The following is an 11,411-nucleotide window of genomic DNA, read 5'->3' on the forward strand; positions in this document are numbered from 1 at the left end:
AACTCCCCATTTGTCGCCTCTATCAGGGACAAACCCCTACCCCTCAAGTTCAAAATGCCCTCGATCGACACCTTCGACGGCACAACTCACCCAGTCGACCATTTGGAGACCTACAGGACCCTCATGATCCTTCATGCTTTCCCTGACGAAATCATGTGTCGGGCTTTCCCCGTGACGCTTAAGGGGTCGACGCGACTATGGTTTAGTCAGCTACCGTCGGACTCTGTCTCTATTTTCCAACACCTAAGTGAGTCCTTCCTAAGCCATTTCATTGGTGCTCAGCACCAACGGCGCCCGGCAACTCAACTGCTTAATATTTGACAGACGGAAGGGGAGTCACTACGCAGCTTTGTCACCCATTTTAACAGCAAGGCCCTACAGGTGGCAGAAAACGATGACAAGGTCATCCTCATAGCCTTCATAACCGGTTTACGACCATCCAACTTCCTTTTCTCCCCTTTCCAAAAACCCTCCGACCGCCATGGCCACCATCCTTTCCAAAGCCTAAAAATATATGAATGTCGAAGACTCTTTGGCAGCCTGCCAAGATTCCACACCTAAAAATCCACCCCCTAAGGACAAAAGAAAGGAACCCGAACCCAGATCCTCCCAATATAAACATCAACACCCTCAATATACTGACCGACTTGCTCGAGCAGACCGACCGGCACCTACTTGACCACCCAATCGGTTACAACGATACACCCCTCTCAATTCACCCATGGAACAAGTCTTGAACCAAATTCAACGAGACTACAACCTGAAATGGCCTCAACCATTACGATCTCCCTCAAACCGGTGAGATCAATCCAAGTATTGTCGTTTCCATCAAGACCACAGCTACAACACTGAGGAATGTGTTAACCTTAAAGACCAGGTAGAGGATTTGATATGCCAGGGGCACCTCAGTCAATTCACGGCAGCCCGTCCCCAGCAAAGGCTGAGGACTGGCCCGCCGGGGAACCACCGCCGACATACTCCTCTCCGACAGCCCGCACAACCTAAGTGAGACAATGATCGACTCCCACCACAACCCCAGGCACAAGGCAATCCTTCCCCCCCAGTCGGCAAGATTAGAGTCATCGCTAGCGGGCTCGCATGCGGAGGGCCATCTCAACCGGCATAGCGAGCCAAACTCAGAAAAATCAAACAAGGCTCCGATAAGAAAGTAACGACATTAGATTGCCCCTTTAAACACCCCAAGCAATGGTCTGAACCCATCACCTTTACAGGGGCCGACTGCACAGGCATCCGTTACCCCTACAACAACCCCCTCGTCATCTCCGCTCTCCTATCCAACTGCAAAGTCAGACGGGTCCTTGTCGACAATGACAGCTCTTTAGACATCATCTTCTTGAACGCCTATCGCCAACTCAATGTAGAAGAAGAAAAGTTGTCCCCCCTCCAAACCCCGCTAGTCGGCTTCATCGGGGATCGGGTGACCTCTATACGCTCCATCGATCTTCCCATTACCATCGGAGAATATCACCGGCAAACCACCAAACTATTCACTTTCTTTGTCGTCGACTGTCCTTCTACTTATAACATCATCCTCGGACGCACGGCTCTCAATGTCTTCCAAGCTGTCACCTCCACCTACCATCTAGCCATGAAATTCCCGATCGAGCTAGGAGTCAGGACAGTGAGGGGCGAGCAGATGATGGCCAGGGAGTGCTACGTCGCCTCGCTAAAGGATGTCAAAATGAAGGAGGCTATGATCATCGAGGGTCTCAACGTTAGAGACGATGAGGAGTTAGTCTGAGGGGAATCAGTGGAGGAACTTGTCGAAGTGCCTATTGATCTTACCGATTTAGCCAAAATAGCCAGGATTGGTAGTCAACTGTCCCCTCAAGCCAAGGCTGATCTCGCAGCTCTCTTAGCCGAGCACAACGATGTCCTCGCTTGGACCCATTCAGACATGCCAGGTATCGATCCCTCTTTCATTACTCATCGTCTCAGTATTGAGCCCTACTTCTGACCTTTTCGCCAGAGGCAACGCATTTTTCACCCAGAACGCAATACCCTCATTACCACCGAGGTGGACAAACTACTGAAGACACAATTCATAAAAAATGTAGACTACCCCAGGTGGCTGTCGAACATGGTCTTGGTTCGCAAAAATAATGGCAAATGACGACTCTACGTCGATTATTCTGACGTCAATCGAGCTTGCCCTAAAGATAGCCATCCCCTTCCTTGGATAAATCTGTTGGTTGACGCAACTGCAGGACATCAGATGCTTAGCATCATAGATGCCTTCTCCAGCGATAATCAAATCCTAATGCACTCGGCCGACCAGGAGCACACCTCCTTCATCACTAACAGAGGGACTTATCACTATCGTGTCATGCCATTTGGCTTGAAGAATGCCGGAACAACTTACCAACGCCTGGTTAATGCCATCTTCTAACACCAGATAAATCGGAACATGGAAGTCTATGTCGATGACATGCTAGTTAAGAGTAAACTCTCCTCCGATCAGTTGGCAAACCTGCGAGAGACTTTCCAAACCTTACGCAAATATCAGATGAAGCTGAATTCGGAGAAGTGCAGCTTCGGTTTGGGGTCTGAGAAGTTATTGGGCTTCATAGTTAGCCAATGAGGCATTGAGGCTAACCCCGAAAAGATCAAGGCCCTGATAGAAATGCGGTCTCCCAGAACGGTCAAGGAGGTTCAACGGCTCACAGGTAGAGTTACTGCCCTCAACCACTTTATTTCCCGAGCAACCGACAAGTGTCTTCCATTCTTCAAAGTCCTCCGACAGGCGTTTGAATAGAGCACCGAATCCGAGGAGGCCTTTTAACAACTGAAGCAGTGCATGGCCAACCTTTCCCTCCTCTCTCAAGCATTGCCAGGCGAAATCCTCTTGCTCTACTTAGTTGTGTCAAACACTGCGGTCAGTGCTGCCCTCATTAGGGAAGACGGCTCAGTATAACGTTCAGTCTATTACATTAGCCGCACTCTCAAGGGGGAAAAACAGAACTATCCTCTGTTAGAAAAAATGGCCCTTGCCTTGGTCATAGCCTCCAAACGCCTCCGACCTTATTTCCAAGCTCACTCTATAGTGGTTCTCACTAACCAGCCTCTGAAAAAGGTCATGCAACAACTAGAATCATCATGAAGACTTATGCAATGGTCCGTTGAGCTAAGTCAATTTGAAATCTCTTACTGACATCGAACAATGATCAAAGGCCAGGCTGTCGCCGATTTTATCTTAGAATTCACCAATCTTACTCCGAACGTACCTTTTCCAGTAGCACACTTCACCACTAATGCAGAAAACCAACACTCCTGGACTCTTAGTGTTAATGGTTCATCCCGCAAAGAGGGTAGTGGAGCTGGTATAATCCTCACCACCCTAGAGGGTGAGTACTTCAAGTGTGCCCTCCGTTTCCTGTTCGACGCAAGCAATAATGAGGCTGAGTATGAGACCTTAATAGTAGGTCTTTGATTGGCATGAGACATTGGTGTAAACCATATCCAAATGTTCAGTGATTTCCAATTGATTGTCGGACAGATTACTAGGGAGTTTGACATATAGGAGGAGACGATGCGAGCATATTGGGACATCGCCCTTCCTTTCGTCCACCTCTTCAATACTTTTCAGATCAGACACATTCCCAAATCAGAAAACTCCAAGGCGGACGAAATGGCTCAGTTAGCCTCGGCCGACCAGTCAGACTTCAGTCATGACATCTGCATTGAATACCTGACCCATCCGACGACTTCGCCAGGCCCACAGGAAATCTATTTCCTCCAGAACAAACCTATCCCATGGGCTCCAGACATCATTCCGTTTTTGACACGAGGGGAGTTACCAGACGATAAATAGCATGTTGCTAAAGTCAGAGCTCGGTCGTCTAATTATATCATCATCAGTGGTCTACTGTACAAACGGGGATTCTCACACCCATACCTCAGATGTCTCAGTCCTGCTCAAGCGACCTATGTAATGAGAGAAGTACACGAGGGCATTTGTGGTAACCATTTGGGTGGAAGATCTCTGGCCCATAAAATCTTTCGCACTGGCTATTTCTGGCCCACGCTCAATCAAAATGCTAGCGAATTTGTGCTTAAGTGTGATAAATGCCAGCACTTTGCTAATATCCCCCATGCCTTACCAACATAACTGATTACACTCAGCAGTCCCTACCCCTTCGCTAAGTGGGGCATCGACTTAGTCGGTCCTTTACCCACTAGTAGGGGCCAAACCAAGTTTGTTGTGGTTGCCATTGGCTACTTCACCAAATAGGTGGAAGCAGAACCCCTTACTACAATTACTGAGCGAAACACCACCAGGTTCATCTGGCAGTCAATCGTGTGCCGATTTGGAATCCCCCAAGCCATTGTCTCAGACAACGAAAAATAATTCGACAATGCCAAGTTCAAGAAATTATGTGAAGAGCTCAACATTAGACCATGTTTCTCTTCCCCAGCCACCCCCAAGCTAATGGGCAAGTCAAAGTCACCAATAGCTCCCTTCTGGAGATCATTAAGACTAAGTTGGAAGCCGCCAAAGAACTCTGGGCTGAGTAATTATCGAACATACTTTGGGCTTATCAGACGACAGCTCGAACCCCCACTGGGGAGACCCCTTTTCGCCTAACATATGGCGCCAAGGCGGTCATCCCAGTGGAAATCGGCCTGCTAACCCCCTGGTTTCTATATCAGAATCCAGAACTAAACGAAGAGTTGTGTTAGGCTGATCTGGACCTGGTTAAAGAGCTCTGGGAGGCAACTGTTGTCAGGCGGGCATTATATTAGCAAAGAATGAGAACACATTATAACCGCAGAGTCCGACCTCGGGAGTTCGCAGTGAGAGACCTAGTCTTACGCAAAGCAACCCTTGCCACTAAAAATCCAACCGAGGGCAAGCTAACAGTTAAATGGAAAGGCCTTACGTTGTTAAGGCCAGACCCCGATTGGGTACTTACCGTCTCCAAGATATGGAAGGTCGAGACCTCCCCTATCCATGGAATGTCGAGCACTAGAAACACTATTTCCAATAAAATGGCATCTTCCGCTTTTGTATCATTCAATTGTTGTATGTTCTATTTTGCCGATTTGAACACCTGTTCATTTTTGCCCTTTCCATACACGGTGTAAATTTGTGATCGGCAGACTGTGCCTTAATGACAACAATTTAACATCCTCATTATCTGTGTTGTGCTTTAATGACAAGTTTTAGGCCTAGTCTCAGCCAGACTGAGCATAAAGAGCTCAGCTAGACTGAGTTAGACCTAGTCTCAGGCAGACTGAGACCTCTAAGCCTTAGCCAGACTGAGTTAAGCCAAGCCTCAGCCGACTGAGCCCTCCAAGCCTCAGCCAGACTGAGCATGAAGAGCTCAACCAGGCTGAGTTAAACCTAGTCTCAGCCAGATTGAGCATGAAGAGCTCAGCCAGACTGAGTTAGGCCTAGTCTCAGCCAGATTGAGCATGAAAAGCTCAGCCAGACAGAGTTAGGCCTAGTCTCAACCAAACTAAGCCCTCCAAGTCTCAGCTAGACTGAACGTAAAGAACCCATCTAGACTGAGTTGTACATAGTGCCACTACTTAGTTAAATCTAAGTTCATTCTTATCCCAAGTCATTTTTACCTAAATTAGATTACTTATCCAATTTTACCACTCATACACTTTATTAACAATTTTACCATTCACAAAAAAAAAAAAAAAACAACAACAAACCGCTACAGAACTGGCACCTTTATTTATTAACAACTTGCACCATCATACACTTTATTACAGAAATCACATTCACTTCATTACATTCACTGCATTACAAAAAAAAACAAAAACAAAAACAACAACAACAAAAACATAGGAAAAACACCCAACCCTCACTCCCTTTCGCTGGACGCCAGATCTTCCTCTTCCACCCCCCCATCCAGGGAAGTCTAGGCGACATCATCCTCTCATACTTTCACCAAACTGAAGTCCACATTTGGGAACAGCTTCTGCGCCTTATATTTGAAGCTCATCCAGCTGCTGTTCTAGTGCTATCTCATTTCGTGCTTATAGAAGTCTGACCGCTGAAAACCTTGGATTACTTCTTCTTCGGTCCTACTAGCAACGACCACTCCTGATGACCCAGCACCCCCTTCACCCTCCTCGGCCAAACTCATCGCGACCGCTGCGTCGATGGCCATCTGGAATTCAACAGACCCCTTAAATTGCTCCACCGCCGCTACGAATAGGTCTGGGTACGCCGCTCTCTCAGAGGCCATTTTGGCCTCTTTTCCCCCAGCGTCTTCTCTAACTCCGCGATGCGCCCATCTGCTTCTTCTTTGTCTTTTAGAGCCTGGTTGCACAGCTCTTCATTGTTGGAGAGGGCCTCTTCCAACCTTTCCTTGGCAGTGTTGCAGGCTTCTTGGACTTTGCCTACTTTCCTTTGCTCACCCGCCAGCTTAAACTCTAGCGATATCGCCTTGTGGCGCACTAGTTCCAGTTCCGATTTGGGAACGGCGAGCTCGGAGGCAACCCCAGCTTGACCTATTATGGTGCGTTCTGCTAAGTAACTTTGCACCACCGCCAATACTTTCCATTTTTTTCGCCCTTTGCGCATATTCCAGGCCCTTTGCACAGGCACTCCGCGCAGCTTTTCTCTAGCACGCCGTCTCCACCCTTAAGTTTTGTAATTGTGTCTTTACCCCTTCCAGCTAGGCCTTCATCAGCTCTACATCCACCTTTGCCCGCATTGCCTTTTCAGTAGGGTCGTCGCCAAGGTTGTTGCTTCCATCTGGGCTGAGCAAAACCCTCTCAGGAGGTCGGCCTCTGTAAATTGTGCCACCGTCCGCATCCTCTACGACCCCTAAGAGACGATCTGTAGCGACCCTGGCTTCGCCCCCTTCTCCCGCCGAACGACCGGCTATCGCACGAACATGATACATGGTGGTCTTCAACGCGGTGCTCGTCTCCGCTCTACTCACTCGCCCCCTTCCTACCCCTAGACTTAGGGACACTTCTTGTACAAGCACAATCTTGGATGATTGGTCTTCCAACCGCTCACCTCCGGCCAACTATTCTTGCTTGGCTGTTCTACTCACCACTTCGCCACTTGGACACTTCGCCTCTTCCACCCCAATCCCGGTCTCCCCTACCCTGCTTCTGGAGATACCTTCGTCATCCCCTCTTTCGCCTTCTTCAACACTAGCCCTCCCTCACTCTCCTCCACAGCCGCCCTCCTTTTCTTCTTTTTGTTTAACATTGCCTCCACCTCCTTTTTGCTTCTCTCCTTCAGCAGATCCAATGGCGATGGCAGCAACACAAAATTATCAAATCCTTGTCTCCTAGAGGCTTGGGGCGTGGTTGGACTCACTCCTTCATGACCAGCTTAGGCGCACGGCCTAACTGTAATTCTTTATATTTATCTGCCTTGGCAAATGCCCTTTCATCCTTTGCCTCCTGCATCTTTCTCCTCGCCTCCAACTCTTCCAGTGTAGGGTCCTCCTCGGTCGGTTATGGCCCTAGATTCAAGGCAGACAAGGTTGAAGGCTGGATAAGGTCATCCCACTTTACGCCCTCATTCTCCCTCCACTCCTTCACTCGTTTAACCCTATTCTTTGCCTCTGCCTCCAACCTTGGCTCCACTGACTTAATGAGAATTTTCCACACTGTACGACCCCCCTACCGCCATTCGCCAATACATAAAACCACCTTGGTCTCTACCCCTTCACCGACGATGGTAAACCTGCCACTAATCCTTTACCTGCCACCGTATGTAAGGTCACTCATGTTTCTTGTTGACTAGAGGCCTTATAACAAGAAAAAAACTCGTCCACTGTCATCGCTACTTCCCCGGTTGCTCGTGGCCATGCGATCGCGCAGGCCAGTAATATTTTCCATGCATTGGGCATAAGTTGACCTGGCGCCACCTCCAACGGGTTTAACATGTCTACCACTATTTGTGGGAGTGGTAACCTTAAATCCCCCTGCAACGCCTCCTCATATAGTGTAAACTCCATCGGACGTGCATCTGACGCCTTCTTTTTCGACGTCGACAACTTTAACTCTATCTCCGCTGGAATCTAGTATTTCTTACGCACCTCCTCTAACTCCTCTACCGTAAACATTGATTTGTCAGCCTTCGTGTGCCAATGGTCAGGTCCCACTTGGCTAATCGGCCTTGCCACTATGATCATTGTGGACGAACGAGATCGCGCCACTTGCTCCGCCCCTCTTCCCTCCCGTCTCTCTATCCTATATTGCTCCGCCAACTTCACCGCATCATCCTCACCTAGCGCCTCTAACCTTATGGCTGGCGTTTCGTCTCAAGTCATCTCTTTTACGTTCTCGTATATTGCTTTGGACGCAGGTGCGAGGAAGTTCGCAAACTGTTGAAGGGGAGCATCACACGAAACGAACGAGGTCAGGTCTAGGATGTGTTGGTTTCTCGTAATAAGGTATGTAAAATGGATAACTCCAAATGCCCACAGTTTGCCTATTTTCCAAGGATCGAGGTTAAAACTCACCAGTTTGAAAATTTCAAAAGTTACAACCCCCGTATTTTCCACATCCTATTCTAACCTTATCCTTTCATTTCCTACTAATGCATCACCTTCCTCACCACTGGTTTAGATCACCCCATGTGTACAGCCACAATTTATTACCCTTTTTGCCTTTCCCGTCTATTCCACTTCACATTATCACGTGCCTCATCGCTCCTCGAGCCCCACGCACCCTCACTACCTCTTCGGTTCTCCTCATGGTTGGTCCTTTTTATGGTCGGACCTCTGATCCTCTCACTCGGCCCCCCTCGCAGTCGACCTTCTTCACAGTCGGTCCTTTTTACGATCGGACCTCCAATCCTCTCGCATGGCCCCCTTCGCGATTGGTTCTCCTCACAAGCGGTCCTCTCGCTCGGCCCCCTCTCGCCGTCGGCCCTCCTCTTGGTAGATTTTCTCGCTTGGCTCCCTTCGCGGTCGGTCCTCCTCACGGTGGGCCCTCCTCTCGGTCAACCCTCTCGCCCGGCCACCTCCATGGTCGGTCATCCCCCTTGTCTTGGGAGGACCCATCCCATTTTCCTTCTTATTCCCTTCGTTGGACTAAAATTGTACTTGGGAATGGGAGACTACTGACATTGGTGGGCCCACGAAAGGTTTTGGCCCACGACTTAGAGCCCAATTCACGGTTCAAGTACTAAAGCCTAGTACCCTTGAGAACCCAATATTAAATCAAGGACCAATGGCATTTAAACACTTGTCAAGTAGGGAACCAGTCACATAAGCAGACAAAGATACTATAGAGTTATTGCACCACACATCAGCCATTAATGAGGCCCCCACAGCATTAAATGCGACAATCCCTTCACATCGGAACAGATAGCCTCATCGTGAACAATGCAAACTAGAGTATAAACTTTCGGCCAACACGACAGGTCGGAATGGATAAGGAAATGATGGACAAAGGATATAAAGAAGTTTCCAAGACATATCAAAGGTTAAGTTCAGTACTCTTCTTCTCTTTCTCTCTACACAGTCAATCTCCTCTGTTCCAACTTGATCGTCGGAGGGTCCGCTGGGGGACTTCCATTCCCCGTCGAATCTTTTTGCAGGCACCACCAGCGAGCTCCGAGATTGATAAAGGTGTTGAAAGCGTGGGTCTGCCCCAACTCGTCCTCCGCTGGATCTATTACATCATCAAATATGATTGAAGTTAAATAAAAAAACACCCATAAAAAGAAAAATGTGATTGCAGTTAGTTCAATTGTTCTTTTTTCAATGTGATTGTAGTTAGTTCAATGGCTCTTTTTTTAAATGTGATTGTATTATAGTTAGTTTAATGGTTCTTTTTTTCATTTATTTTTTTTATTATGAGAAAAATGTGATGTGATTGTAGTTTGTTCAATGGTTATATTTTTTAATGTGATTGTATTGTAGTTAGATCAATGGTTCTTTTTTTTCATTTTTTTTATTATGAGAAAAATATAATGTGATTGTAATTTGAAAATTAAATTATTATGTTTTTTAATTCATTGTATTTTTAACTACCGATTGTAAGTTCAATGGTTCACATAAAGTACCCATTATCGATGATCATTAGATTGTATTTTGAAGAAAAAAAATTTGTAATTGATCTTCTTAGTTTAATGGTTCTTTTTTTTTTCATTTATTTTTTTTATTATGAGAAGAATGTGATGTGATTGTAATTTAAAAAATAAATTATTATGTTTTTTAATTATCAATTGACTTAACTCACTGCGTTTTATTATTATTATTCTTATGAGCAAAAATGTGATTGTATTTTTAACTACCAATTGACTTAATTTGTGATTGGGTTTTAAATCGTTGTATTTTTAACTACCGATTGTAGTTAGTTCAATGGTTCACATAAAGTACCCAAAAGTACCCATTAGAAAAATGTGATGTGATTATAATTTGTTCAATGGTTATTTTTTTTAATGTGATTGTATTGTAATTAGTTAAATGATTTTTTTTTCATTCGTTTTTTTTTTATTATAAGAAAAATGTGATGTGATTATAATTTGAAAAATAAATTATTTTTTAAAAAATAAATTATTATGTTTTTTAATTATCAATTGACTTAACTCATTGTGTTTTTATTATTATTATTATTATTATTATTATTATTATTATTATTATTATTATTATTATTATTATTGTGAGCAAAAATGTGATTGTATTTTTAACTACTAATTGACTTAATTTGTGATTGGGTTTTAATTCGTTGTATTTTTAACTACCGATTGTAGTCAGTTCAATGGTTCACAAAAAGTATCCATTATTGATGATGATTAGATTGTATTTTGAAGAAAAAAAAATTTGTAATTGATTTTTTTAACTCATTATTTTTTTTAAAAAAAAATTTGTTGTGTTTTTTAACTATTAATTGACTTAATTTGTGATTAGATTTTTAACTCGCTGTGTTTTTTGGAAGAAAAAAAAATTGTATTTATTAGGTTCACATAAAGTATCCATTATTGATGATGATTAGATTGAATTTTGAAAAAAACAAATTGTAATTAATTTTTTTCTCACTGTGTTTTTTGAAGAAAAAAAATTGTTGTGTTTTTTGAAAAAATAAAAAATGGATTGTGAGAGGGAGTTTTTATGTGCACTAGGACCGAGCTAGGCTAAGGTGTGATGATGGGCCGTTCTTTGGGCCGCGGTAAAAAGGGCCGAGTGAAAGGATCTTGCAGTTAGCTCGGTCCAATTGTGGGTACAGTTACCACGGTCAGTATGGTGATAGTTAGCTCGGTCATGGTATTCAGAACCGAGGTATTTGGGCTTCTCATGGTAGACCTTGCTCTCGTTAGCTCGGTCAAAGCTTGCTACAGTTAGCTCAGTCTAAACAGACCAATCCGAGGTACAAGTGAGAGAAGAACCGAGCTATGTCGTATAGTTGGGAAGGTGCTGGACTAAGTATGACAAAAGGATAGTGTTAGCTCGGTCATA

This window comes from Camellia sinensis, chromosome 5, assembly GCF_055761805.1.
Source record: "Camellia sinensis isolate YWXY chromosome 5, ASM5576180v1, whole genome shotgun sequence".
NCBI classification, from domain to species: domain Eukaryota; kingdom Viridiplantae; phylum Streptophyta; class Magnoliopsida; order Ericales; family Theaceae; genus Camellia; species Camellia sinensis.